A 20,894-nucleotide genomic window follows, 5' to 3' on the forward strand; every position below is an offset into this window, starting at 1 on the left:
GGGGTGAAGGTCACCTACCTGCTCTTCAGGTGACCCAGGCCTCCTTGCCTGCTCTTCAGAAGGTCACCAGGTCCAGCTCTGAATTTATGACATGGACAAGCCCAACCATCGTGACGGGCCATTAACAAGCATTGAGCAGTCTGTGTGGCTGGGAAACTATGGTCCAGAATGTCAAACTGCTCTTAGACTTAACAAGACAAGTAATTAATTCTGTTCTTTTAACGTTTTCCAGAAAAGCTCTGTACGTGAGAGCAATTCACGCTCTTGGAATTCCTGAAAGTCAACTCTATGCTCCTGGTTTTATCATCCTTAGCCTCCAGAATCTAGGATGCCAGCTCCAAACAAACCAAGCACATCCCATGCTAAGTCGCTTCAGTCATGTCTGACTCTTTGCAACCCTATGGACCATAGCCAGCCACGCTCCTCTGTCCGTGGGATTCTCCAGGCAAGAATACTGGAGTGGGTTGCCGTTTCCTCCTGCAAGGCATCTTCCTGACCCAGGGATTGAAGCTGCGTCTCCTGTGTCTCCTGCATTGGCAGGCAGGTTCTTCACCACTAGCACCACCTGGGAAGCCCTAAGCACATCTCCCTGGAGGCCAAAAGCTTTCGGCAGTGGCCGTTGCATTTGGGACTAGAGAGCTTCTGGCCCCAGTGACGGGAGGCCACATCCTTTTTCAGTGCAGCTTGGAGGATCCCACTGTTCGCCAGGGCCGCTCTTACACAGCTCATCCCACAAAGCCCATTAGCGTCTCAGCCTGCCACCTTCTGTTCCCCACAATTTGCTGCCTGCAGACGGACCTTGCTGCGACCACAGCGGCCCCAGATGGAGCCCTTTAGGAGACAGTAAAACCATTCCATGGCCCTGTCCAAGGCCTGCTTATCAGTCTGGATGAACAGCTGGCTGATGGATTTCCCAGGCTCTCTGGTCTGTTGCTCAGACACCTGGGAATCCCTTCCCAGTGTCCCTGACAATGTACCCTTTCCAACAACTTGGAACTGACTCACTGTTATATATATTCATCCCAGAGCGTCAGCTAGCCGTTTACCTGATCTCTGCTTCCCGGAGTTTCGTTCTGTCCACCGCTCTGGGCACAGAAATAGCCCTCTGACCCAGAGGAAGCAGTCCTGTGGTTTGTACACGGCTCCCGTGGGATGCAAACATTGATGAGGAAGGTTCTGAGCATTCACGGGAAGTAATACTTGAAGTAACTTGTCATTAGCTTTTCAAAGGTGAACAGTTTTGATTGGATTTGATTCCTCAGTCCCTCTGAAATATTTTGAAGTCTAATCGACAGGCAATCCAGTAATGGCAAAGATTCTTCCCGAGTTAAATAATTTCAGTACCACTGACAATTTTTTTTAAAGTTCTTTTATTTTGAGATAACGCAAGTTCACATGAAATTGTAAGAATTAATGTGGAGTGATCCAGTGTACCCTGCAGAGCCCTATACCAAGGTCACGGGAGTAAAGTCTTGTACCAAGGCCACAGATGTGGAGCTCTGTACCAAGGTCTTCCCTGGAACTCATCGAGCCCCGTAGCAACCATTGCCATGAGCCCCCCTGACCTACACTGGCCAACTCCCTAACTCCACATTAGGTAAAATATCCTCCCTATAGCACACTTACCAATCATCTAAGCTACCCTTGCAGCAGGAATTTTGTCTCAAGGCTGTAAAAGTTGGCTACTAGCCTGTGAAAGGCATTGACTTCCTTGAGTCAGCCCGCTGTCGTAACAGTGTCCTGCTCTAATTGGGCTTCCCTGTGGCTCCTGCGATGCAGGAGACCCTGATTCAATCCCTGAGTCAGGAAGATCCCCTGGGGAAGGGAATGGCTACCCACTCCAGTATTCTTGCCTGGAGAATCCCATGGACAGAGGAGCCAGGTGGGCTACAATCCATGGTGTGGCAAAGAGCTGGACACGACTGAGCAACTAACACTTTCACCTGCTCTAATAAACTCTACTCTCCCTTCATTCTGCCTTGTGTCTGAAAATTACTTTCCAACCTGCACTTGGACCACGACATACGCTTTATCTAGTTTCCCCAAAAGGTAAGTTTTTGCAAAACTAACATATTGTATGTATGTATATATGTATGTATATCACAACCAGGATTTTGCTATCCACAGAATCGATATACAGAACATCTCTGTCAACTCAAGGATCCTCCATGTCACCCTTTTATAGCCACAGAAACTTCCCGCCTCCCCCTCCTTCAAGCTAATCTGCTGTAATTCCCATTTCTACAATTTTATCATTCCAAGAATGTTACCTAAATGGAACTATGCAGTACTTCCTTCTGATATTGGCTTTTTTTCACTCAAAATAATTCTCTAGAGAGTCATCCAGGTTGTTTTCATGTATCATTTGCTTCCCCCCCCTTTTTTTTTTTTAAAAGTGGGCAGTATTTCATGGTATAGATTTAGTTAGCTATCCACCTGTTGAAGGACATCTGGATTTTTGGTTTTAGAAATCAGTTCACTCACTCAGTTGTGTCCGACTCTTTGTGACCCCATGGACTGAAGCATACCAGGCCTCCCTGTCCATCACCAGCTCCCAGAGCTTGCTCAAACTCATGTCCATAGAGTTGGTGATGCCATCCAACATCTCATCCAGCCTCTGTAAATGTCTATGTACAGATTCTGTTGGAGCATCAGTGTTTATTTCTCTGAGATACATGTCCAGGAATGCAATTGTTATTTGGTAGTTGCATGTTTAGGTTTTTTTCTTTTAATTATAATTTATTTATGTATTTATGGCTGTGCTGGGTCTTCTTTGCTACCAATGGGTTTTCTCTAGTTGTGATGAGTGGGGGTGACTCTCTAGTTGAATAAGGAAGGATAAGAATTGACAGGTTACTTTGTTTCTAGTCTTAGAGGGGAAAATATGCTGGATCAAATTATGAAAGTTTCCTTTTCTTTTCCTATTTTCTGAGATTTTTCTTTAATCAAAAATGGGTATTGGGTCTTATCAAATGCTTTTCTTGGTCAGTTGGTGTGATCATATGATTCATTTCTTTAAGTCTCTTAATGTGATGAATTATCAAATACATTGCTTTTCAAATATAGTGTCCCTAGAGTAAACCCCACTTGCTCAGATGTATAATTATTTTCACAAATTGTTGAATTCTGTTGGCTGGTATTTTGTTAAGGGTTTCTATGTTTATATTCATGAGGGATGGTTGTACTTTTCTTGGCTGGTGGCTCAGACAGTAAAGAATCTGCCTATAATGTGGGAGACTCAGGTTCGATTCCTGGGTCAGGAAGATCCCCTGGAGAAGGGAAAGGCAACCCATTCCAGGATTCTTGCCTGGAGAATCCCATGGACAGAGGAGCCTGGCGTGCTAAAGTCTATGGAGCCTCAAAGAGTCAGACATGACTGAGTGACTAACATTTTCTCCCTTTGAACGGTCTTCGACTAGTTTTGGTATTAAGCCATCTGCTTAATACTAACTTCTTCAAATGATCTGATATATTTTCCTTCTTCTTGCATTTTGGGGAAGAGATTGTTTAGATTTGGTGTTGTTTCTTCCTTGAATGCTTATTAGAATTTTTCAGGGAAACCATGTGGGCCTGGAAGTTTATATATTATAAATTCAGTTTCCTTAATAGCTGTAGCATTATTCACATTATCTATTTCATACTGAGTGAGTTCTGATAGTTTGTGTTTTTTAAAGAAGGGACATCATTTAAGATGTCAAGTTTATGTATACAGAGTTGTTTGTAGCATTTCCTCATTGTTTCATGTCTGCAGGGCCTACAGGATATCATTTGTTTTATTCCTAATATTACAATTTTTTATTCCCTCTTTTTTCCTTTGTCAGTCATCTAAAATTGTGTCCATTTGATTTGTCTTTTCAAAGCACCAGTCCTATGTTTCACTATCATCTCTATTATATTTTCCTATAACCAATTTCACTGATTTTTGCTGTTACATGAAATATTACCTTCCTCTACTCACTTTGGGTTTTTTATTCTTCTTTTTCTAGCATTCTGAGGTGGATCCTTAGATTATTGATCTTAAACTTTTCTTGTTTCTAATGAATGAGACCCCATGGACTATACAGTCCATGCAATTCTCCAGGTCAGAATACTGAAGTGGGCAGCCTTGCCCGTCCCCAGGGGATCTTCCCAACCCAGGGATGGAACCCAGGTTTCCCCCATTGCAGGCAGATTCTTCATCAACTCAGCTATCAGGGAAGCCCTAATGAATGCAGCTAGTGCTATAAATTTCCCTCTCAGCACTGTTTTAGCTGTGGACCACAGCTTTTGTTATGCTGTATCATCATTTACATTTAATTCAGTGTGTATTTTATTTCTCCTGATACTGTGTTATTGACTTATGGATTACTGAAAAGTGTGTCATTTCATTTCCAATTGTTTGGAGATTTTCCTGTTATCTTTCTTTTATTAATTTCTAACAAGATTCCATTGTGGTTGGAGAGTGCATTCTGAGTGATATTAGTGCCTCTCAGTCACTTGAGGGTTGTTTTCTGGCCCAGGACATGGAATTCCTGGCATATGTTTCACAGGCGTTTGAAAAAACTACAAACAGTAGTTCTCACCCCACACACATGAAGTGGTGTGAACTACGTAAGGTGATGGATGTGTTAATTAACTTGATTGTTGTCATATTGTTGTTTAGTTTCCCAGTCGTGTCTGACTCTTTGCAACCCCATGGACTGCAGCACACCAGGTTTCCCTGTCCTTCACCATCTCCCAGAGCTTTCTTAAACTCATGTCCATCCAACCATCTCATCCTCTGTCATCCCCTTCTCCTGCCCTCAATCTTTCCCAGCATCAGGGTCTTTTCTAATGAGTCGGCTCTTTGTATCAGGTGGCCAAAGTATTGGAGTTTCAGCTTCAGCATCAGTCCTTCCAATGAATATTCAGGACTGATTTCTTTTAGGATGAACTGGTTTGATTTCCTTGCAGTCCAAGAACTCTCAAGAGTCTTCTCCAACACCACAGTTCAAAAGCATCAATTCTTTGACACAGCCTTCTTTATGGTCCAATTCTCATATCCATATATGACTGTGGGAAAAACCATAGCATTGACTAGATGGACCGTTGTTGGCAAAGAAATGTCTCTGCTTTTTAATATGCTGTCTAGGTTGGTCATAGCTTTTCTTTTAAGGAGCAAGCATTTTTTTAATTTCATGGCTGCAGTCACCATCTGCAGTGATTATGGAGCCCAAGAAAATAAAATCTGTCACTGTTTCCCTATCTATTTTCTATGAAGTGATGGGACCAGATGCCATGATCTTAGTTTTTTGAATGTCAAGTTTTAAGCTCACTTTTTCACTCCCCTCTTTCACCTTCATTATGAGGCTCTTTAGTTCCTCTTCGCTTTCTGCCATAAGAGTGATGTCATCTGCATATCTGAGGTTATTGATATTTCTCCTGGCAATCTTGATTCCAGCTTGTGCTTCATCCAGCCTGGTATTTCACTTGACGTACTTTGCATATAAGTTAAATAAGCAGTGTAATGATATTCAGCCTTGACGTACTCCTTGACCTATCTGGAACCAGTCCATTGTTTCATGTCCGGTTCTGAGTGTTGCTTCTTGACCTGCATACGGGTTTCTCAGGAGGCAGATGAGGTGGTCTGGTATTCCCATCTCTTTAAGAACTTTCCACAGTTTGTTGTGATCCACACAGTTAAAGGATTTAGCGTAGTCAATGAAGCAGAAGTAGATGTTTTTCTGGAACTCTCTTGTTTTTTTATGATCCAACTGATATTGGCAACTTGATCTCTGGTTCCTCTGCCTTTTCTGAATCCAGCTCGAACATCTGGAAGTTCTCAGTTCATGTACTATTGATTAGTTTGGTGGTGGTAATTGCTTCACGGGGTACATGTAGATCAAACCATCAGATAGTACACCTTGCTGTTGCTGTTGTTCAGTCAGTAAGTCACATCTGACTCCTTTGCGACCCGCGGACTGTAGCCCACCAGGCTCCTCCGTCCATGGGGCTTCCTGAACAAGGATACCGGAGGGGGTTGCTGAGTCCTTTTCCAGGGGACCTTCCTGACCCAGGGATCGAACCCACGTCTCCTGCATTGGTAGGCGGATTCTTTACCGCTGAGCCACCATGGTACACCTTAAATAAATACAATTTTTTATTTGTCAATCATACTTCAATAAACTGTGGAAAATTCTGAAAGAGATGGGAATACCAGACCACCTGACCTGCCTCTTGAGAAACCTGTATGCAGGTCAGGAAGCAACAGTTAGAACTGGACATGGAACAACAGATTGGTTCCAAACAGGAAAAGGAGTACGTCAAGGCTGTACATTGTCACCCTGCTTATTTAACTTATATGCAGAGTACATCATGAGAAACGGTGGGCTGGATGAAGTACAAGCTGGAATCCAGATTGCTGGGAGAAATATCAATAATCTCAGATATGCAGATGACACCACCCTTATGGCAGAAAGTGAAGAAGAACTAAAGAGCCTCTTGATGAAAGTGAAAGAGGAGAGTGAAAAAGTTGGCTTAAAGCTCAACATTCAGAAAACTAAGATCATGGCATCTGGTCCCATCACTTCATGGCAAATAGATGGGGAAACAGTGGGTGACTTTATTTTGGGGGGCTCCAAAATCACTGTGGATGGTGACTGCAGCCATGGAATTAAAAGATGTTTACTCCTTGGAAGAAAAGTTATGACCAACCTAGACAGCATATTAAAAAGCAGGGATGTTATTTACTGACAAAGGTCCATCTAGTCAAGGCTATGGTTTTTCCAGTGGTCATGTATGGATGTGAGAGTTGGACTATAAAGAAAGCTTGAGTGCCGAAGAATTGATGCTTTTGAACTGTGGTGTTGGAGAAGACTCTTGAGAGTCCCTTGGACTGCAAGGAGATCCAACCAGTCCGTCCTAAAGGAGATCAGTCCTGAATGTTCATTGGAAGGACGGATGTTGAGGCTGAAAGTCCAATGCTTTGGCCACCTGATGCAAAGAGCTGACTCATTTGAAAAGACCCTGATGCTGAGAAAGATTGAAGGTGGGAGGAGAAGGGGACAACAGAGGATGAGATGGTTGAATGGTATCACCAACTCAATGGACATGAATCTGAGTCAACTCCAGGAGTTGGTGATGGACAGGGAGGCCTAGCGTGCTGCAGTCCAGGGGGTCACAGAGTTGGACACAACTGAGTGACTGAACTGAACTGAACTGACTTCAATAAAGCTTTGTTGGTGGGGGGAATTTATGGAGCATCTCCTATATACCAATAGAGGGAGGCACAGAGCATGGTGAAAGTAGTATGATGTGATGGTAAAGGGCAGAAGTGGGCTGGAGTTGGGATGGGTGTGTAGATCTCTAGAGAATTGAGAGCCTGGCTCCAGCCCCTATTAGCTGGGTAACTTTGAGTAAACATTTAGACTTCATTTTCCTCCTGTTTAATGTGGGAATAATAATGTGCCAATTGTTCAGTCATGCCTGACTCTTTGCAACCCCATGGACTTTAGCCCACCAGACTCCTCTGTCCATGTGGATTCACCAGGCAAGAATACTGGAGTGGGTTGCCATTTCCTGCTCCAGGGGCTCTTCCCAACCCAAGGATTGAACCCGGGTCTCTTGCATTGCAGGCAGATTCTTTATTATCTGAGCTACCAGGGAAGCACTGGGTATAATGATAATTGCTACCTTTCAGGGTGGTTGTATCATAAATGAAGGATTTCACTGGTGGCTCAGTGGTAAAGAACAGGCCTGCCAATGCAGGAGACACAGGTTTGGTCCCTGGGTCAGGAAGATCCCCTGGAGAAGAAAATGGTAACCCACTCCAGTATTCTTGCCTGGGAAATCCCATAGACAGAGGAGCTTGGCAGGCAACAGTCCATGGGTTGCAAAACGATCAGACTCGACTTAGTGACTAAACAACAACAACATCGTGAATGAGTCGATGCATATCAATTACAGAGCACAGTGCCTGGGCCACATTGTAAGGGATCAATAAATGCTAGCTGCTGCTGCTGCTGCTACCAAACCTCAGGGCTTGATTCTCTAACTTTGGCTGCCTGTGTATTAAAGTCACCTGGGGAGCTTTTAAATTTTTGATTCCCAGCCATATCTCAGGTCCACTAAATGATCATCTTTGGGGAAGAAAGCCAGGAATCAATATTTTTAGAGCTCCCTTGGTGATCCCAAGGTGTAGCCAAGATATACCTTGCGCCATGGAATCAAAGAAGATTTTAGGGATTCTCACCCTCCCTCTGGGGAACTCACAGCCTTCTTGAGAAGATGGGTGTGTGAGGAGATGTGATCTGATGATGCAGGTATGTTGCAGGTTTGGGCAAGGAGCTAGGAGAAAACAGCAGGAAGACTGGCTGGTCCAAAGGTATCCTTGAACATAAAAGGCATTAAAGGTAAAGGAAAAAAAAAAAGAACTTCACACTATTTTTCTTGTTTATGTACAAAAGAAAGTACTTGCCTATGAGTTATATTCTGGGCTTCCCTCATGCTCAGATGATAAAGAATCTGTCTGCAATTCAGGAGACCTGGGTTCTATCCCTGGGTCAGGAAGAACCCCTGTAGAAGGGAATGGCAACTCACTCCAGTATTCTTGCCTGGAGAATCCCATGGACAGATGAGCCTGGCGGGCTACAGTCCATGGGGTCACAAAGAGTCAGACATGACCGAGCATGCATGCTATCAGTGGAAGTATGGCCTTGCTGACAGGGCCATGTCTCTAAAACTGTAAAATAAATTCACATGGCTTGTGATCATTTGTCACTGTAGCCCTTGGAAACAACAAAACTAGTGACCTATCCTTTTCCAAATAGGAATGGGAAATCATTTAGGGCCACTCACTCTGATCAGAGAGCAGCCAAATAGACAAGCCACCATCCACTCGGGATTGAGGCTGACTCATGAGCCAAGATCTCAGCCATCTAAATCTTTATACGTGCCTTGAAAGGGTTCACTACCTTTATTTTGCTCGAGGCATAGATGGAACTTGACTTTGGGAGAATTTATTGAAATCTTTTGGAGTTTAAAAGACCTAAGTAAATGATTCCTCTGGAGAAGGAAATGGCCACCCACTCCAGGATTCTTGCCTGGAGAATTCCATGGACAGAGGAGCCTGGTGGGCTGCAGTCCATGGGGGTCACAGAGTTGGACACGATTTAGTGACTAAAGAGCAACAAGTGAAATTTTCTCCCTGTGTTGGATCAGTCTGGTGGGCACCAATATCAGGACCCCCTGCTCCATGCATCCTCAAGAAGGAGATTGGCCTGAGGTTCTTTTAGCTGCTCAAAAGCACACCATACTTGGCTTCAAACTAGACTCACTCCACATTACAGTACTCCCTCTAGTTTCTTCCAAATCTTCCCCTTTGAATTCAGAGCAGAGGGTCCCTCACAAAACAGATGCTAGTTTCCACTTTTCCAGGACATCCTGACTTCAGTAAATTCAGCTATCCCTCCCTCCCTGCACCGCCATCATTTTTTAGGTCTTGTTTTTTATTTTTATTTATTTTTTGGCTTTCCTGGGTCTTCGTGGCTGCTCGAGGGCTTTCCTCTCGTTGCGGCGAGTGGGGCTGCTCTCTTGTGCGGCTTCTCATTGCGGTGGCTTCTCTTGTTGCGGAGCATGGGCTCTATCTAGGTTTGAGGGCTTCAGTAGTTGTGGCTCGTAGGCTTAATAGCTCCACAGCACGTGGAATCTTCCTGAACCAGGGATCAAACCTGTGTCCTCTGCATCGGCAGGCGGATTCTCAACCACTGGACCCCCAGGGAAGTCTGAGGTCCTGTTATTTTACCTGCATCTAAAGTGCCCTTATTTGTTTATTCAGACATATTTATGGTGTCTTTTTTAATTTTGTCCCTAGAACTGATGTAGATTCCATGGACGGATAAAATGGAGGATAAATCAGACAAGCTTTCTGTTCTCTGGGAGCTCAGGCTCTGTGTTTAAAAAAAAAAATCCTACAATCGAGAGACTTCAGATAACAAAGGGGAAATTTAGACCCCTGTCAAGAGAGCTTTAACATAGTAGGTAAGAAAGAAGAAAAGCACAGGTAGTAAAATATATTTTACAGCATTTAGCCGGGAAAGCAAAGAGAAAAAACAAAAAGAATCAATTATGGAAATAAAAGGATTAGTTCTTGAGAACCATAGAGATGCTGGTTAGAGCACAAAGACAGAGGGAGAGGATGGTGAGGCTTTTTTTTTTGTCCTTTGCCTTAGATCAGCCCCTTTCTGATTAATGATATTAGAGATACCTTTGGGATTTCTTTCTTTTTTTTTTTTTAGAAATAGGTTTTACTTATTCATTTTGTCCGTGCTGGGTCTTTGTTTCTGTGCACGGGTTTTCTTTCTAGTTGCAAGGGTTACTCTCTTGTTGTGGAGCACAACACAACAAGCCCATGTGCCCTTGTGTCTACGGCACATGGGCTTCAGCAATTGTGGCTCCCGGGCAGGAGGGAACCTCCCCGACCAGGGATTGAGCCCGTGTCCCCCGCATCAGCAGGTGGATACCGAAGCACTGGACCACCCAGGAAGTCCTTGTTGGGATTTTCACACTAAGGGAGGTCGTGGAGCAAGGTGGGCAGTAAAGATCGAACCTGGCGTCATTGCTCGCCCACCCTGTGATTTTTGACAATTTCCCCCATTTCTGTACACCTTGATTTTCTCATCTCTCAGTAGTTCCACAAAGGGAGATCCTTTAAAAAGAATAACCTGGCACACACGGCATCTGTGGACTAAATGAGATCATGCACACAGAATGCACCCCGAGTGGTTGCCAGGAGATGAGGGAGGTGATTTTTCCCAAGTTGTAGATGAACTGTTTCCTAATGATAGCTCTCTTATTTAGTGGCTTTGTTTGCCACGCTCGGATACACAAGCCCCTAATTGGTTTTCCCTGCAGGAACCAAGTACCACCTTCCATTCCATTTCTCACCTTGAATCTGGAATTGGAGAGGAGCCGCCTCTTCTTGGGGGTTGACTGTGGCTTTTCTGTGCTTTATTTATCCAACAAGTATTGGTGGAGTGCCTCTTCCTGGATCCGGGGACAGGGCACAGAGCTAGAGAAACAAATCTCCGTCTTCTTACGGCTTAAATTCTAGCAACAGAGAAAATGAAATGCACACAACATAAGGTCAGGAGGTGTTAAATGTTATGAAAGACACACAAAGCAATGTTATTAACCAGGAGTTTTTGGACATCTATCAGACACATCAGGGGCTGTGGAGGCTGATGCTGCAGCCACTGATAAAAACAGAAGTGACTATTACAAGCTGGACTCATGTTGCAAGACAAAGGAGTAGGTAATCTTTGTTGGGAAAATGGAGATTATCACAGCCTAGAAATAGCCAGTGGTAGGTTGATCAATCAGTAAAAGTGGGCACATGCAGAAGTAGGGAACTTTGCCAAAAACTCCTGTAAATTCTATCCTCTAAGCCTCAGATACAGTTACTACTTTTGTTCTATACCTGAGATGCAAATTTTCAAGAAGGAGGAAATGGAGAAGGAAGGAAGGAGAAGGAGGAGGCAGCTAGGATGGATATAAGGGAGTAAAACTGGCCTTGATCTTTCTAAAAAGTCAATGTGGACTTTTAATTTGTTCTCTAAGTGGGAAATGGAGATAGTGTTTGCCCCAAATAATTTGAGAATATTGCTTCTTCATTTAATTAGGAATATCCCCCAGAAGTGTTTTCACTGAAAAAAAAAATGCAGTTAAATACAATTAAAAAGCTAAGGAAATTCAGTGGAGGAGGAAACCCAAGGCTTTGGCATGAAAGGGGCTTCTCAAAGCCCTGGGAAGCCTCCCAGAGGCCTCTCTGCTTTCCACTTCCAGGCAGCTCTTCTCTGCAATGATGCTCCTCTCCCAGCCAGCTGGAGGGACCGAGGGGCTCTGGCAAAACAGCATGTTCCAGGCTGGCCAGTCTTGCTGGGCATTTTGATCAACCCTGTGGAAAGGGGCCCCAGCAGTGCCCTGCCCTGGGGAGACAGCTGACACTTCCTTTCTCTCCACCCTCTCTGTTGTTGGTGTTTAGTGGCCACGTTGTGTCCAGCTCTTTGTGACCCCATGGACTGCAGCCCACCAGGCTCCTCTGTCCATGGAATTCTCCAGGCAAGAATACTGGAGTGGGTTGCCATGCCCTCTTCCAAGGGATCTTCCTGACCCAGGGATCAAACCCACATCTCCTGCTTTGGCAGGAGGATTCTTTACCACTGAGCTACCTGAGCCCCACCATCTCTGTCAGTTCAGATCAGTCAGTTCAGCCGCTCAGTTGTTTCCGACTCTTTGTGACCTCATGAATCGCAGCACGCCATGCCTTCCTGTCCATCACCAACTCCCGGAGTTTATTCAAACTCATGTCCATCAACTCGGTGATGCCATCCAGCCATCTCATCCTCTGTCGTCCCCTTCTCCTCCTGCGCCCAATCCCTCCCAGCATCAGGGTCTTTTCCAATGAGTCAACTCTTCGCATGAGGTGGCCAAAGTATTGGAGTTTCAGCTTCAGCATCAGTCCTTCCAGTGAACACCCAGGACTGATCTCCTTTAGAATGGACTGGCTGGATCTCCTTGCAGTCCAAGGGACTCTCAAGAGTCTTCTCCAACACCACAGTTCAAAAGCATCAATTTACCATCTCTGTAGTCCTTGGCAGTTGTAAAGAGGTGCTCCCCCCCCCCCACCCGCCAGTAAACAGTAAGCTGTAAAATGCCTTCAGAGTCAGAATAACATGGGCTTGATCACCTCCCCCACCAATTATCAGGGGTGTGGCCTTAAACAGTGAACTTAACCTCTGGATGGTGTTTCCATCTGCCTTCCATGTGGGAGACTCTGGTTCATTCCCTGGGTCAGAAAGATCCCCTGGAGAAGAGAATGGCAACCCACTCCAGTATTCTTGCCTGGAGAATCCCATGGACAGAGGAGCTTGGTGGGCTACAGTCCATGGGGTCACAAAGAGTCGGACACGACTGAGCGAATTTCACTTTCACTTTCATTTTCCCCCAAACCTCCCTCCCATCCAGGCTGGCACACTGCATTGGGCAGAGTTCCATGTGCCATAAGTAGGTCTTTGTTGGTTAACCATTTTAAATAGAGCAGTGTATTCATGACCTTCCCAAAGTCCCTAAGTATCCCTGCCCCCAGCAACCTTAAGTTTGTTTTCTAAGTCTGTGAGTCTCTTTCTGTTGCAACTCTTCTGATAGTTTAAGACTATGTTGTATATTAAGTGTCTAGAAGAGTACTTGGCACAGAAAATGAAAGCCCATTCAGTGAGAGTTATCAGTCTTACACTTATAACTGCATGAATGAGGAGATCCAAAGCACATAGGAAACTTGAGTAGCATTTATTCCTTCTTGTTAGCACCCACAGGCTGAAGAAGAAATCCAAGACCTGGATTTATCCAGTTAACATTTCTATGGAGATGACGGGGTGAAGCTGTGAAGACAGTTTAGAATAGGAACATCCATCCACACAGAGCACACGTTAGAATGCACTGAAGGCCAGGAGTCTTCTGTGGCTGTGAAAGCACCTCAGCAATGCTCAGAGGGGCCATCAGTTCCCCTCTCATTTCCCTGCCCAGGCTCTGTACTGGGTCATGCATGCTGAGTCACCTCAGTCATGTCTGACTCTGCGACCCCACGGACTGCAGCCCCCCAGGCTCCTCCGTCCATGGGATTCTCCAGGCAAGAGTACTGGAGAGGGTTGCCATACTCTCCTCCAGGGGATCTTCATGACCCAGGGATCAAACCCCCATTTCTTAAGTCGCCTGCATTGGCAGGCGGGTTCTTCACCACTGGTGCCACCTGGGTGGCGGGTCATATAGCTCTCTAACTGCCCCTTTAAGATCAGAGTCTCCAAGCTCTTCCTTCACCTGGAATGTTGTCCTGCACCCTATACAGCACATCTGCCTCACCAGTTTCCTCTTCTCTTGCACTGTCTTAAAGAGTCAAACACTGCTCCTCTTGAAAGTCTTCATCAATTTCTTCTCTGTGCTCCTCGAACAAGCCTTTGTTGCAGCACCTGTGGATGTCTGCATGCCCGACTTCTTGTTAGAGGATTGTATCTTTCAATCTCTAGAATTTTCTGAACCTAGGATAGAATCTGGCTTGTCATAGTGTCTAAGTAAATACTTGACGATCATGATGGTGACGGTGATGATAATGGCAGTGATGGCATTGATGGTGATGATGATGATGACAATATGGTGATGATGTCGGTGATGTGATAACAATGGTGGTGATGATGAGGTGGTGATGACGGGTGGGAATGATGACATGATGCTGGTGTTGAGGCTGATAATGACATGGTGATGATGGTAATGACTGCAAGCATTTATACAGTGGCTGCCAAGTTCCAGGCAGAGTTCTAATAGCACCTAACACTGTTCTATGTACAGTCTGGTGTGCTGCCGTCCATGGGGTCGCAAGGAGTAGGACACAACTTAGCAACTGAACAACAACATCAACAGGAACTGTTCTAAATGCTTTAATAGCATTCATTTAATCCTCACAACAACTCCATCCGCTGGCTACTATTTTCATCTCTGTTTTACAACGAAGCAGAACAAGAATGAATATCAGGGAGTTTGAATAATCTTCCCAAGGTTGACCAGGCTCAGAAGTGGATTTCTTACTAAGGTGGCTACACCTCCAGGGTGCTGCAGCATCTGTTCTCCCAGGAGATCTGGCCCCTGGCATCGTCTCCCTGTGGACTCCACCATGAGAATGAATGCTGCTCTGACTCCTGTGGATTTGGGAGCCAAGACGCCTGCATTTCAGCATAAATCGCTGAGCCTCGGAAATAGCCCTGCCTGGCTCCCGAGGGCAGGAGCTTGTCCCTTCCCAATTCCCAGGCACTTACCACTCGGACAGCTGCACTGGAATGATTTACAACCACACGGTGTTTTCCAGCAAGAAGCTGAAAAATGTCACATACTGTGAAATACCAATTGCAGCAACTTGCACGGAGAGCGGCCACTGGTGACTTTCTGCAGACATGCCTGCCTTGGTCCCCAGTCCTCAACACACGCTCTTTAATGACTCATCTGGCCCCATGGCAGCTCTGCCTTGACATTGCTCAAAGCAGCAGAGAGGGAAAGACGTTGTGATCAGAGCCAAGTGGGGTAAAATGCACACGTAGGTGGGTTTTTGTGTGTGATGAAATCTTCCCAGGCTGCCACAAGCATCAGGGTCTGTCCCTTTAGATTCTTCTTCTTATCTGTAACACACGGATCCATTTAACAGATACTTATTGTGCCCCCATTATGTGCTACATGCTGGGGACACTGGGTTGAAAAAATACCCACCCTTCATCCCTCAGTCTAGTTGGGGGTGGAGGGGATCCAAGTAAATATTTGCTGTGCTGTGGCAGGATGGAGCTTCTGTTGCTGTGGGGGTCAGGCGAGGGAGGGTCTCACCCTCCTTGGGGAAATCCTGGAAGCCTTGACAAAGGAGAGGACACCTGGGTAGTGCTTCTAATCCTTGTTATATGGAGAAGGCTTGTAGGGACACCCAGGCAGAAGGGACAGCTTTTGAGAAGGCACAGGAGCGTGGAAGGATGCTGTGATGCTAGGCTGTGGTACCCAGTTGCTGCTGCTGCTGTTTAGTTCCTCAGTTGTGTCTGACTCCTTTGGACTGTGGCCTGCTGGACACCTCTGTCCGTGGGATTTCCCAGGCAAGAGTACTGGAGTGGGTTGCCATGGCCTCCCCCAGGGGATCTTCCTGACCCAGGGATTGAACCTGCCTCTCCTGCACTGGCAGGGAGATTCTTTACCAACTGTGCCACCCAGGAAGCTCCCTGCAGCCCTGGGAGTTTTCAAATTACAGGGCTGAACTTCCACTAGGCAGCTCTCTCCCAAAGCTGCAGTTGTTCTTCCAGCTCCTGGAGCCAATTTTTTTTCTTTCATCTTACATGCTTTATATATTTAAAAATCTTTATGTATTATTTTTGGCTGGGTTGGGTCTTGGTTGTTGCACGTGGGATCTTCATTAGGCCTGCAGGATCTTTTGTTGTGGTGCATGTACTCAGTAGTTGCAGCCTGAAGACTTAGCTGCCCTGCTGCCTGTGGGGTCTTAGTTCCTGACCAGGGATCAAACCTGTGACCCCTGCATTGGAAGGCGGATTCTTAACCCCTGAGCTGTGTCCCCTGTAGTGGCAGCACAGAGTCCTAACCACTGGACCACCAGGGGAGCCCCCAAATTTTAAATCATTCTCTTTTTAAAAAAAAAAAATATTTGTTTACTTATGTGGCTGTGCCGGGTCTTAGTTGCAGGGTGTGGGATCTTGTTTCCGGACCAGGAGTTGAACCCAGGCCCCCTGCCCTGGAAGCTTGGAGTCTTAGCCACTGGACTACCAGGATAGTCCCTTAAATCATTCTTAATATTGTGAATTATCCAGTTCAAATTTCCTCTGCTATCTCTTACATTTGGCTTGTTTGAATAAGGCTCCAAACACTGAGACGTGTTATCTTTTAGCATGTTCCTCTATCCCCTATTATGTCTATAAATTAGGAGCCCTACAGTTGCTCTGTCAAGTGTGACCTTTCAAGCTGAATAGTTTATGGTTTCACACTCCAGCTAACCCTGGGGTACTTCAGCATACCCCTTAACCTGACCCCCATCTTTGTAACTAGACCCCTTATTAAACTCTCCTAAATTACCTCTTTCTTGTATGCCCACCGCTCATACTATTCCATGGACATGAAAATTTCATGGACAGAGGAGCCTGGTGGACTATAATCCATGGGACCGCAAAGAGTCAGACACGGCTGAGCATGCAAGCACTTGCACCATTTGCTAAGAATCTAGTACATGGTATTCATATTTAGCTACTATCATCATGTTATTATTATATTGATTATGATAAAGCTGAGATACCAAGAGACCATATTAACTTGCTAAGGTCGTACAAATAGATTTCACTTAGTGAGAACCCTGGGGATGTTAGCTGCTTTATGTGCCCAACGGTCTTTAGCAATCATTACTATTCCAGCTCCATCCACAAGGGAGAAAACTGAGGCGCAGAAAGGTTAAGACATTTGCCCGAATGAGCATAGCTAGTGAAGGGCCGATCCTGGATTCAGACACCAAACTTTGGGACTTACCCTCTCCTAGGGTGATGCCACCTTTTTTCCCCCTGCCTGAAACTAAAATCCCACGCTGAGGCTCCATCCTGTCCTATATTCTTTGTGCAAAAGTCAAGACATCCCTGTTTCTTGTCACAGCCACCTCCGCCGTCTGAGTAGATAAAATCAGACTGTGAGTTCATCGGTCTATAAAAGCCGAGAGGCATAGGGACAGGGCATGAAGATGCGTGAATCTCAGCCAAATGTGTAATTTACTGCCGGAAGCCCTCCCCCACCACCCTCCCGGAATCAAATCAGAATACTATCTCCAGATCTCGCCCATCTGCCCTCAATCATTTTGGATTCTGTGGGGGGGGGGGTTGTCAGGCAGTCAGACATGTCAGCTCCCTGGGATGGGAGTTGCAGGGCCCACCCCAGCCCCACTGGAGGGCTGACAGCCCTGGCCGGCAGGCTCCGGTGCTAGGCTTCTCAAGCAGAAGTGTTTGGGTCAGTGCGGTCCTGTCATCAATTATGGCCCACGGCTGGGCAGCTGGTCATCCATCATGTCTTCCTGAGTCCCCTGGAGCTGAATCACTGGGACCCTGCAGCCTATTCCTCTAGCTTTGGGTTTGAGATTTCATGGTCAGAATGAAAAGGCATCTGTTCTTCCCTCTGTTTTGAAATTTCTTTGTATCTAAATTGTTACTATTTCTTTGGCTGTAGCCTTGTGAGCATTTATTGTCAATACTGGGACTTTGGGATTCAGGAAAGTCCTTTAGTTTCATTTCAATTTCTTTTTCTGCTATTATTACGTTCAGGAAAAAATAATTTAACCCTGCATATCAAAAAGTCAGAATACAATGATCTTGTTTTTTTCTTTTTAATAGAATTTTCTTTCTATCAGTTGATCTCCCATCTATTAGTACCTAACCTTAGAAAGATGTCTGGAGTGGTCTCCATCAAAGGTTAACTATGGTTTTTTCTGGATGGTGGGACTTGGGGTTAAGTTTGGCATTTTTCCTTTGTACCTTCTTATAAAGACGGTCATAATTTTCTTAAGAGAGAAGGAGATGTATAGAAGCTCTGAACTAAAGAGAAGACCCTAAAGATGTTCAAATCCAGGTGAAGAAATAGAGGCTCAGAGGGGGAAATGGGTTTTATCTCAGGTCACAGTAATCTGACTGCTGAAGCAAGACCAGAACCAAGATGTAGATCTCACATTGTTTTCCTCCAATATGCATTCATTCATCAAAAATAGAGCGAACCAAAAAAAACCCAAAAAACAAAAAAACAACAATTTAGCAAGCATACTTGGAAATAAGATGAATCCAAGATACTCCCTGCCTTCATGTAGACAGAAGGTGGAATCAAGGCTTGGGTTGTCATCAATGAACTTGTGGAGGACCAAGAACATAATGTTCTTGGGGGATGTGAGAGCATAAAGGAGATAGAATAAAGCCAAGGCAGGAGAGGAGACAGGGCTTCCAGGAAGACTTCCTGGAGGAGAAGGTATTAGCTGGTGGTTAGATACAAAGTGGATAGGGAGGGGGTCTCAGGCAAGAGCAACAAGAGCCCATCCGTGGATGCAGGACAAAACAGGAGCCATTTTTCTGCTGATGACTCAGTACCAAAGGTTAAAACACAGTTGAGAACTGGAGGTAAGGCCTGGGGGAGGCATCAGGCTGGAGGGGTTGCCGGGGCAAGTCAAAGCTGAACTCCTTAGAATCTGCCTGGAAACCCCATGAGACTACAGACCTGGTCTCTGTTATTCACTGCAGCACCCAAGCACCTGTGATCGATGCTCAGTAGATGTTTGCTAAACAAATGTCTCAGCTGGGATGGCATTCCCTCCAGGAAGCCTGCTCCAGCTTCCTCCTCACCCCAATGTGAAAATTGACCTCTCCCTTACTTCTGTTTCCTAGACCTTTGCTCATTCATTTTAGCAACTATAATAATCTGTCTGGTAGAGGAGATCTTTTTTATTTTTTTCATGTTAGTCTTCCTCCTTTAGACCATGAACTTTAAAAAGGAAAGAAGCACCGGTTCCTTTCCATGTCACCCCAGAGTGTCTGGTACACAGGAGGAACTCAGCAGAGGCTTGACTAAAAGACATCTATTAGTCTCCCCTTAGTCCAAGTCTTCTCCCTAGATCCCACCAATTTATGTGGAGCCTTTCATTACACCTGGACATAATATCTAAAATTCTAAACACCTAAAGGACTCTAGGTCTAGATTAGGGTCTGCAGGAAGGATTCTTCTGGGCAAAAAGGACCGTAGTGGATCTCTATTGGTTATTCTGGTTCAGGAATCCCTTCTTTTAGTTACAAACACTTTTGTTTTCCTTTGATTACTACTCACTGAATGCAGTTTTGGTGGGAATGTCTCTGGCAAAGTGATCCATCCAACCCTCAAATACTAATGTTTTGCCAGAACACATGGGGCTTCCCCAGTGGCTCAGCAGGTAAAGAATTCGCCTGCAATGCAGGAGTCACAGGAGACAAGGGTTTGATCCCTGGGTCAGGAAGATCCCCTGGAGGAGGACATGGCAACTCACTCTAGTATTCTTGCCTGGAGAATTCCACAGACGGAGGAGCCTGGTGGGCTGCAGACCATGCGGCTGCAAAGAGTTGGACACGACTGAAGTGGTTTAGCACATGTGCCCTCCAGAACACAGGCTTCCCTGTCCTTCACTATCTCCTGGACTTTGCTATTCTAATTTCATAATCTTTAAAAAGTCCAGAATACAAACGTCTGTAAGAATTAGTATAGATGAGTGGCTGGATGAGTGATGAGTAGCTGGACGAGTGAGTAGTCCTTAATAGATATTGTGTTCGAGATTCTATGGTTTTCTAGCAATTCTACTCCAGTGTATCAGCCCAAGAGAAGTGAAAATATATGGATTTGGGCTTGTGCACCAGTTACTGAGCAACCTGACACATAACATCCAGATGTTGGAAACACCCCAAAGTCAATCAACTGTTGAACAGATAAACTCTGTTACATCCATAAAATGTGAAACTACTTAGCAATAAAAAGGGACAAACTACTGTTGCACACACACTGTTGAAGTTGGAATGCACTCTGCCAGGTAAAAAAAACAAACACAAAACAGTATCTATTGCACAATTCCATTTCCATAAAATTCTATAAAAGACAAATAGTCTGTAGTGACAGAAAGCAGATCCTTGAGGCTGGGTGAGGAGGATTGACTGGGAAGAGATACAAGGAAATACCTGAGGGTGATGGAAATGTTCTGTATCTTGATTGTACAAGTATATACATTTGATAGACATTCATAGGCAGTGCACTTAAAATGTGAGCATTCTACATTATGTGGATTACAACTCAATGAAGTCGATTTTTTAAATGTTGGGATATTAAGTCAATAGAACAACCAAGACTCTTCTTCCGTCAGGGTGGCACAATTGCAAACCCTATTCCTCTCACAGTGGGTTACGCTCCTTTAAAATGATGCTATTCCTTTTCCTACAGATGGCTTGAAAAGATCTAATAAAATCATACATTGAAAATCATAAGAACGGGACTTCCCTGGTGGTCCAGTTGGCTAAGACTCCAAGCTCCCAAAGCAGGGGACCCGGGGTTCCCTCTCTGGTCAGGGACTTGGATCCCACATGCCACAACTAAGAGTTCACATGTTGCAGCTGAAGTTCCTGTATGCCAGCAACAAAGATCGAAGGTCCTGCGTGCTGCCACTAAGGCCCAGTGCAGCCACTAAATAAATGAAACTAAATATCAAAAGAGTAACAACAACAAAACCAATAGTAATGAGAAGGAGGAGAATGAAAGGGGCATTTACTGAAGATTCCAAATGGCCTAGGCCCTTCAACAGCTCTGTAAGGTATGAACTATCA

Source organism: Cervus elaphus, chromosome 10 (assembly GCF_910594005.1).
Source record: "Cervus elaphus chromosome 10, mCerEla1.1, whole genome shotgun sequence".
Classification (NCBI taxonomy): domain Eukaryota; kingdom Metazoa; phylum Chordata; class Mammalia; order Artiodactyla; family Cervidae; genus Cervus; species Cervus elaphus.